Genomic DNA, 10,000 nt, shown 5'->3' with positions numbered 1-10,000 from the left:
AAGTCGTTAACCTTGCGTAATCGAAATACGATTGGTGCAGAGGCGTATAACGTAAAAATTAAAGTGGATTACAGGCTTCCATTCCACAACTATAAGGCGAACTCATCAGCTCTTACATAAAAAAAAAAGGTCCACACACCAGTCATCCTCTCTCTCTCCCACTTGGTAGAATGTCCTTGTTACTTAGCGGTGGTTTATCTGAATTGCAAATGCGCATCGAGATGGCCTTTTTTTTTTTTTTTTTGTTAGACTTCAGTTGAGACTGAGTCTGCTGCATTCGGCTTTGCGTGTGGTGGGATGTTTTATCGAATTTTTTTTTTATAAGTTTTTTCTTCTCATAGTTGTACTGTTTCTCGTTGGACTTAAATAATAGTAGCAGGTGTTTCGTGATGTTACGTAAGTTGACAGTTGTAGTTTCTGTTGTAATTTATCTTTGAATGTAAAATATAACGTATGTTAAATGTCTCTGGTTTCTCTCTTATTAAATCAGAATTATATTGTTGAGTGGGCAGTAGATGTGAAAATTCAAGACGAAATCATCACGAATAACCGTTAAGTGACATAACTTTGTTTATATAATAGAGTAACAGCTTCTCTAACCTTATGTAACCTGTTGCCACTCATACGAGGCCTTTAAGGAATAAGAGTAGGGGAATCGATGTACTGAAAAGAGCAAATAAGAAGAAATTCCTTTAATAATTGAAATGGTTGATTGGAGCAATTTGAGATGGTTCGATCATGTGCAAGGAATGGGTGACAGTAGGCTGGTGAAGGAGAATATAATTCAGAGGTGTTACGGGGAAGAAGTAGAATGAAGATCTGCAAAGGTTTTTATAGATCGGCTGCAAAGTGTATTGGAAAGGAAGGTATCTAGGAAGGGCAAGAATAAGTATGAGATCGGAATGGCGCTGTGTGCGTTTGGGGGCTCGACTCGCTGCTGATGAGAATTCTGTGTAGATTTTGAGGCGGGTTATGTTGTGGAAATTTTTTAGTGCGCACGTGGCTTATCCACGTTTCAGGAATTTGTATGTTACGTGGCATGACCATTGTTTTGTTTTTATCAATGGAGCCTCCCCAGTATTATAGGAAATTATATATATATATATATATATATATATATATATATATATATATATATATATATATATATATATATATATATATATATATATACTCATTGCGTTTACAGGAGACAATTGATGCTATTCATGTTATTTCATTCCAACGAAACTGTTCTTGTGCCAGTGAACTCTGCAGTAATAGTGTGTGATGGAGCAGATGCAGCCAATTTGCATGTTTGAACTTAATATGCACACCATTGCACTTATCGTCTACAGAATCTTCACAGTCAAGAATCTCAGTTCCTTTGGGGACTGAATCACTTGCGCTTTCTGTATTCCGCTTGCTAATATTAAAACGTTATCCACTGGTTAAGGATATCGTATGATAAACCACCCCACCTTGCAGTGGATAACGCCGGCTCCTTTCGATAAGCGTGAGATACCGAGGGTGGCTGCACACAGTTCTTGAACTATCGTAGTGTGTCCTGGCCGCTTGCCAAATCTATTCTGGGCTCACCACCAAGGCATAGTGTTTGTGGTTTGCCCTGGCGCGCGGTTTTAGTCATTTTCCGGGATTTGCCGTTATCATCACGATGAATATCGTTCCCCAGTTGGCTTTTGAAGATTATTCAATATGTTCTCGCCGTTTTTAAAGACTGGCGATGTCACATTCGGTTTTTTCGACGTCTCCAAAGCGTCTTTTTAAATCCTGCGCTTCTCTCGCATTGGGCGAGAAGGAATCCATGGTCGCGCGGTGATTGGCTCACTGTGGGTGGATATCGCGCGCCGATTGGCCGTGGCAGAGGTGTGTCTGGGGGACCGGCACCTGATCAATGACATCAGCAACTACGCACGCAGGGAATTTTCCACCTGCCCGAGTTGCGCGCTTAGACATTCCTAGGCCCCTAATATGCCTTGCACTGATTTCGACTATTAGGGAAAGCGAGATTAACACGTAAATCCGATGCCTTAAATCTGCATACTCGTATGACGTCATCTCGTTTGATGGAAATGCGGAGGCTGCGTGGACCGAGGGCTGGGGATCTTCCTTGAATGTGTTCGTTCGAAGGTGACGAAGTCGACTTGCATGGTGGGCGTTGGGCGGGCTTTCCTGGTTATTGGTCATATCGTGGCCCTAGATTAATTTTTGTCTTGTTTCATGGAATTATTTCGAAGTTAATAGATAACATTAGGTTAGCTTACAGACCCGAGGAAATAAGATTCGTTAATGGAGCTCTGATGAGAAAATGAAAATGAAATCAATTCTCCGTCTTCATACTCGGCGAAACATTTGATGAAGGACTGGACATGCGTATTCCTCTATCTCCCAAGTTTTGTGAACTGTTCCCTTATTTAAAGCTCAGTCAACCGGAATTTGTTGTAACCGCTTCTAAAACAACTTGGACGTCATAATTATGCAGGCCTATGTATCCTGATGGGAATTTCTGTTTAGCATACCTAGTACCATGTCGAGTTCGGTTTTATGTCATTTTTTTAGAATTGGATACGTTTAGTGGAAGGAGACTGTAGGACGCGCTTGTTATATTTCGCAATGTTGGTACGATTTGGGATCTAAAAAGACGTCTTTGCGAGATGTGGAGGCGGAAATGGGGGAGGGGTGGGGTTGGGGGAGTTGTGTAGGGAGAGAGAGACCGGATTGAGATATGGGGGATCCTTTCTTATGGGGGTTACGGGGGTTGGGGCGTAGGAGAGGTACGATGTCCCCCAGACTCCGTCACTTTATCGTTCTGGTGTAGCTGTTGAGAGCGCGGTGTTGGCTCCCGGTGAAAAACGAGCCGTTGTTTTAATTTTTATATATTGACAGGAGTATCGAGGGGTATCGACCGTATCCATAAACGCCTGGTGTGTGTTTCGTCTTAAACTGGTGGGCTGAAAACAGGCTGTTATTCCCCGCCGTAACGTTATAGGTCTAGAAGTGGGGAGAGTGTTTTAGCCAGAGCGGTGTGCCACCGAGGCTCGTGCAACCTACCTCGGTATTAGAGAAGCGATTTTTTCTTTTCTGTTTTGAAAAACACGATGGTTTTTGCGGCGAGGAAAAACTGTTCCAGTCATCGGCCATCGGACAGTTTTGTGTGTAGATATTTGAGGACTTTACGTGCCGAGTCTATGGATATTGAGAAATACAGGCCCTCTTAAATTTGGCTTCGTGGAAGGAACGCAATTTTAACACTTGATATTTTTTCACACCCAAGTGAGTGGCTCTTTCTGGACGTTACGATTTGTTGAATATATTTGAATTTGAGAAGTGATTATAAATATTATGGTGGTAAAAACAGGTAATTTCATTATTTTTTTTCATTATCGATAATCGTTTGTTTCGTGCGTTCCTTATTTCAGGCTCATGAAATTAATATTAATATTTTGAAAATATTAATGAAATAAACTGTGCGTTTAATTATATATTATATATATATGTGTGTGCGTATTTTTCAACATTTTTTAACACGCCCAACATCACTGTCATTATTTATTGTTTATTTGATGTAAGACGGCATTAATAATAGCACATTTATTTGTTCGTCAATCCCTCTTCCATTCATTCAAGTAGAACCGGGCGTCTCTCTCTCTCTCTCTCTCTCTCTCTCTCTCTCTCTCTCTCTCTCTCAAGCAGTTGCCTTCGTTTTCGTCATTGTATTTTAATGGACGTGACGTTAGTTCATGTTTTCATTCGACTGTGATGATGAAAAATACGATGACTTGCAGTCATTGAAAGGTCTGGTTCTTAACTATGACGCAATTGGCTCTCTCTCTCTCTCTCTCTCTCTCTCTCTCTCTCTCTCTCTCTCTCTCTCTCTTTCTTGTACACTGGCTTCATTGTTTGATTTATCCGAGATTTCGTACCCACTCTCTCTCTCTCTCTCTCTCTCTCTCTCTCTCTCTCTCTCTCTCTCTCTCTCTCATTTACGAATGAAGGTCATTTTTATTTCGCCATTCCTTCTTCCACATAACAATAAAAGGTATAACTCGCTGTAAATCAGGTCCTTGCCTAGCATAACAATTATCCTTTCAAGAGATGTTATTTGAATTTGTCGACGCAGTTCGGGGTAATTCACTGGCATGGCCTCGTTTTTGTAAAAAGATATATTTTTTCTTCGTCGATAATTTAGTCATGCGCGCGCGAGCGAGCGAGCGAGCGAGTGCGCAGCTGATTATGTTCGGGTCTTTTTATTTATTTATATATTTATGTAGTTATTTATTTATTTGTATAGTTATTTATTTATTTATTTATGTTTATGGTGGTAGGTTTGTAGTGGACTTGTCATTGAATAATAAATTTATTGAGAATATACATTTTCAAAGTGTAGCAATGTTAGCGAATAATAATAATAAAATAATAATAATAATAATAATAATCATTATTATTATTATAATATTATTATTATTATTATTATTATTATTATTATTATTATTATTATTATTATTATTATTATTATTATTATTATATTATGCTGCCTTTGCAAATTAATGGCAATAAATAATAATAATAATAATAATAATAATAATAATATAATAATTATAGTAATGATTATTATTATTATTATTATTATTAAATGCCATTAATTTGCAAATCCAGCAAACGTGGAATAGATAAAATATGTAAAAAACAGAGAGAAGGAAGTGTCTGATAACCAATCAACAAATTAATAATGATTTTTTTTTACATATAGGAACAATAATCAGTCAGAAACACTAAGCCTTTGGATTCCGCTTGATTCTCTGTGAATTCGTTCAGCCTTTGCCATTACTGTATATTTGTTTAAATTGTACACATTATGTATCCTGAAGACATAGAGTATGGTAACGGGTAAGATAGTAGCGGTTAAATGTGTATGTATGTATATTATATATGTATGTACATACATACTTACTTACACCCAAGCCGAGATCATTTTCAAGATCGCCCTACCGAATATCCAGGGAATTCCCGATAGCCAATATCGAGCGAAAAAATTCGCCCTCCAGCCTAATTAAAACGCGATAACTTGCTTGTGTTCGTACGTACTTCGCGAAGCAGCCCAGCTGTGCATTACTCTAGATTTTCGACAGATCCTCCACCCGATGCTCTGTGATTCTCTAAAGCCCCCGGCTGATTCTGTGGATATTTCAGCCGTGTATCCAAGGCTTTAGGTTGATCGTCATTGACTGTTTAAAGCTTCCAGCTGAGTTTCAATGATTCTCAAAGCTTATAGCTGATTGTCAGAGTCTGTTCGTAGCTTCCAGCTGAGTATCAATGATTCTCAAAGCTTATAGCTGATTGTCAGAGACTGTTCATAGCTTCCAGCTGAGTTTCAATGATTCTCAAAGCTTATAGCTGATTGTCAGAGACTGTTCACAGCTTCCAGCTGAGTTTCAATGATTGTCAAAGCTTTTAGCTGATTGTCAGAGACTGTTCATAGCTTCCAGCTGAGTTTCAATGATTCTCACGCCTTTGATGCTGATTTTATGCTTCCAGCTGATTATCCAAAACTTTTAGCTGATTATCAGTGACTGTTTAAAGCTTATAGCTGAGTTTCAATGATTCTCAAGCTTTTGCTGTTAATTCCATGCTTCCAGCTGATTATCCAAAGTTTATAGCTGATGTCAATGACTGTTTAAAGCTTCCAGCTGAGTTTGAATGATTCTCACGCTTTTGATCCTGATTCTATGCTTGTAGCTGATTATCCGAAGTTTATAGCTGATTGTCAGTGACTGCTTAAAGCTTGTAGCTGAGTCTGAATGATTCTCAAGCATTTTATATGATTCTCTATTTAAAAATCATGGAGTAGATTCTCACCAATTCTCAAGTTTATGTGCGGATTCTCTATTATTCCAGCCGATTCTTGCTGGACAGGGGGATGAAATAACACTAGGTGAAGACAGGAACAATGAGGTTGATCTTTCAAAAATTCAGAAACTGATGTCCACTGATTTGTCCCCTTGATTTGAAAATTTTTTGAGAGCCTGGAAAAGGCAAAGTAATTCAGAAGGACTGAATTTGCATGCAAAAGAAATGTACACTTTAGTCTAATGCGACCTGTATTGCCTATGTACATGAATCGTAGTATGACAATGAAACTATATCTTAAAAAAAATTTGCTGGTTTTGAAATGAAGCTTTTGAGGTGAATATTAGAGTCGTAAGGCAGGTTGGAGTGCGAAATGATAGCGTGAGGGATGTTACTAAAATTCCATATGCAGATGAGGTAATGACACAGAATGAGATGGCTTGGACATGTCTTGCGCTTGTGAGAATAGTGCGTGATTGTGTTAACTGGGATCTGCCGCCTTGAAAAGAGTTAAGCATTTTACTTTACTTTTTCTTTCCTGCTACCTTTCTTCGGTTTCGCTGTCCAACCTCTCAAACCATTCTTAGTGCAGCTATGGGATATTATCTCAGTTCTACCTTTAGATCCTTGTACTTCATCTCCATTATCCGGATTTCTTTATCTTGCTGTTCAACCACTCTAACTCCCTCGTTTCTCAGTCTCAAGCGCTGAATGGTTTAATTGCCACAATGCTTGGCTCGATAAATCCACAAGTTCTACATGGATACGAACTAAACCACAGTAGACTGGAAATGAGTGGCGATTCGTAGCAGAGAAATCGAAGGAAACACAGAGGCCCTTTGCGTGCGTCTGCCGACGTCGCAATACGGCCTCATAAATTAAAAAAAAATCTCGGTGACATCGGCAGGAGGCCAAGAGTGACCCGACTCTCTCCGCCGCATACCGGTTTCAGCCAGCTTCTTCTCGCTCCGTCATGCCAGCCTTGAGAGACTCTACGGATTCCACGACCCGCGTTTCACATTGAATGGTGTGCCGTTTTTATTTTCGTTTCCTCGTGATTGTCACTGCTGCGTTCAGATCAGCATTGCCATTTCGTCTGTATGGGGGGTTGACGAAAGTACTGATATTTTGGAGGCGTATTGATTAATGACGGTGCTTATGGAGTGGGTTGCGTCATCGAGGTAAGTGCGCATTTCTAGGTTGAACGATTATTATCAGTTTACCGTTAGTTACGCTTATTAATTCTTCAGTAATTTTTTTATTGTTATTATTATTATTATTAAATATGTACATTACAGAACTATATTTACGTGGCACAAGAGAAGCATACAAATAGAATTACATAAATGAGTAAAGATGAAGACAGATCTTTTTAGACTTTTTACACGTCATCCTAACCTTCATATTTTTGCGTGCGTAATTTTTTATTGTTTTTATTTTTAATTTTTTTTTGCAGGGAAATGGTTTTGTGGTTAAGCCACCTTCAAGTAAGGGCAAATTGTGTGTGTGTGTGTGTGTGAGAGAGAGAGAGAGAGAGAGAGAGAGAGTTTGTGTACAGACACACCCCCCTCGTAAATATTCGATAAAACCTGGGTGACTTTTATACTGATTAAATATATGTTGCCTTGATTAAGTCTCTCTCTCTCTCTCTCTCTCTCTCTCTCTCTCTCTCTCTCTCTCTCTCTCTCTCTCGTTGACTTCGTCGTTGCTTATGCAGTTTTTATGCAAATGAATTACAGTTATACGTAAATTGATTATTCTCACTTCATCATCATTATTTTAAATAAAGATATAGATTTTAAAAAAGGGGAACACGTAAGAAAATAGCAAGCAAATGAAGACAAAACACCGGAAGACCAACAGTGAAAGAGGAGCAAACAAAAGGATAATTGAGTACACACATGACTGGCTAATGAATGAAAGCAAGCTCATGATTGCATCAGCCAAATATCCTTCATCCTTACTGCGCGAGTATCCTTGGGCTCTTAATGTGCAGTTCATGGTGACGAATCCTATCTCTGAAGGATTTTATTATTTTTTTCATTGACTCATGATTTATTGGATTGTTTTGTTTTTATTGCGTTTTCGATTCTTCTGATTCACTTCCTGGACATAAACATTTCATCCTGTTGGCTCTCTCTCTCTCTCTCTCTCTCTCTCTCTCTCTCTCTCTCTCTCTCTCTCTCTCTCTCTGGTTACCAATAACTGGGTAAAGACTCGGGCATAAGTGAATCAATAACGCCAGAAAATACCTTACCCTTGGAATGCCGTTATTCGAGGTCAGTGGAGAAGGGGACCTTTGCTTTTGTAACGCCTGTGTGATGGAGACCGGTCAGCCAATCGGGAGAAGAGACGGTTCGGATATAAGAGAAGGGTTTGGCGTTTGGTTGACGTTCCTTCGTTAATGAAACTTGCAACAGTCTTAGCAGTCTGTTGCGTGGGGGTATTCGAAATGCAGTTGTCTAAATATTGAATGATAAATATGGAATACAGATTTGAATACTGTTTTCTTAATGATATTTGTTAATAGCGTCTAAAAAAGGTATAATTATGGCTGACTTATGTTCTAGATACTCTACAGCATGCAGAATGGATTGCTGTTTTCCCTGCCACTTTACAAGGAGTCGGTGTGGAATAATGTTTTCACTTTCATTTTACAAGAACGCAATTTGTAACACCTCTTTCAAGAGTGGTGACTTGAATACCGTTTTCACTTTTATTTAACAAAAACGCAGTTTGTAATACCTCTTTCAGGAGCGGTGTGTGGAATACTGTTTTCCGTTTTCATTCTTGCAAAAACAATTCATAACTCCTCTTTCAAGAGTGTTACTTAGAATGCAGTTTTCGCTGCCATTTTCGAAGAAACCGTCGTGGAAGACTGTTATCTCTCAGTTTTATCAGAAGGCAGTGTAGGATACTGTTTTCCTTGACATTTTACAGGGAAGTGTGGAACCCTGTAAGTGTGGAGTATTTTTTCTTTCCTGCTGTTTTTGTTGGTGTGGAATGCAGATTTCCCCGTGGAATGTTTTTCTATGCCATCATTAACAAGAAGGAATATTGCTGCTGTATTGATTTAGTTTCAGTTTTTACTGCTGAAATATTTTGGTAAAATAGGACGTAGAGTGAGATTGTCATGATTTTTGTGGTTCAGTTTCAATGCTATTGACTGCCTCGGGAAAAGAAAAAGCATGGAATAGTTTCTCAGTACTATGGACCTTTCTCCGAAAAGTTGGCGAAATATGCTTATAAGCCAGCAGTTTAGTTTGTGTGTATTGCCAAGCCTCTTTAGTGATACGGAGAAAAACGGCTTTTTTTCGAAATACTCAAAAAAAAATCTTTCGGAGAAAAAAGTTTGTTTAAAGGGTCGCATACATCTGAGTTACAGTTTATACAGTAGTGTATAATTGTATTTGGTTTGATCTTTGTTCCTAGTGTGAATTGTACAGTGTGAGCGGTATTCAAATGAAGGAGGGAAACTGTTAATAACTTGTGTGCTGTATTTTCCTATTTTTATCCTTTTTTTACACTTTGAGTGGTCCGGATAGAGTTGGGTTGCAGGACTAGTCTGTCGCAGCTATTTGAAGAAAAGACTAGTCTGATGGATCTGCTTGGAAAAGAGTAGTCTGTTGCATCATTTACAGAAGGCCAGTCTGTTGCACCTATTGAAAATGTCGCTGACTGGTTAGTTTCTCTCTCTCTCTCTCTCTCTCTCTCTCTCTCTCTCTCTCTCTCTCTCTCTCTCTCTCTCAGCACCACTGCATCTATTTAAAATGTCGCTGATGGATTAGTCTCTCTCTCTCTCTCTCTCTCTCTCAGCACCACTGCATCTATTTAAAATGTCGCTGATGGATTAGTCTCTCTCTCTCTCTCTCTCTCTCTCTCTCTCTCTCTCTCTCTCTCTCTCTCTCTCTCTCTCTCTCTCAGTACCACAACTAGATGTCATTATGTTACGCTTTCTTCCTCAATTACGGACGTCATCGCGTCCCATTACCGCTTTCACTAGACTGCCAAGGTTTGTCGCAAGTTTCATTACATTCTGGTGTTTCATAAGACAGAGCCGTTAACCCCGCCTTCAACTCTCCTCATGGGGGTGGTGTCATCAGTGCACCTCACGTGGTTTACTGTAGACATTACATGAGGGTCTTTGCAGCGT

General features: G+C 39.2%; 1 protein-coding gene across 6 annotated transcripts in view; it reads left to right on the top strand.

The window, feature by feature from the left end:
- Ucp4A (Uncoupling protein 4A) overlaps positions 1–10,000 on the top strand; it is a 70,385-nt gene that overhangs the window by 30,865 nt on the left and 29,520 nt on the right. For 2 of the 6 annotated variants that reach the window (XM_067131686.1, XM_067131685.1), the window contains exon 1: positions 2,804–3,273. The exons of 3 other annotated variants lie outside the window; for them this stretch is intronic. The gene's annotated coding sequence lies outside the window, so the exon portion shown is untranslated. Of the gene's footprint in view, positions 1–2,803; positions 3,274–10,000 lie in introns of those variants that run through there. One more of the 6 variants, XM_067131682.1, reaches the window with a different exon arrangement.

The sequence above is a fragment of the Macrobrachium rosenbergii genome, chromosome 30 (genome assembly GCF_040412425.1).
Source record: "Macrobrachium rosenbergii isolate ZJJX-2024 chromosome 30, ASM4041242v1, whole genome shotgun sequence".
Lineage (NCBI taxonomy): Eukaryota > Metazoa > Arthropoda > Malacostraca > Decapoda > Palaemonidae > Macrobrachium > Macrobrachium rosenbergii.
The sequence above is the reverse complement of the archived record's forward strand: the minus strand, read 5'-3'. Positions and strand labels throughout refer to the sequence as shown.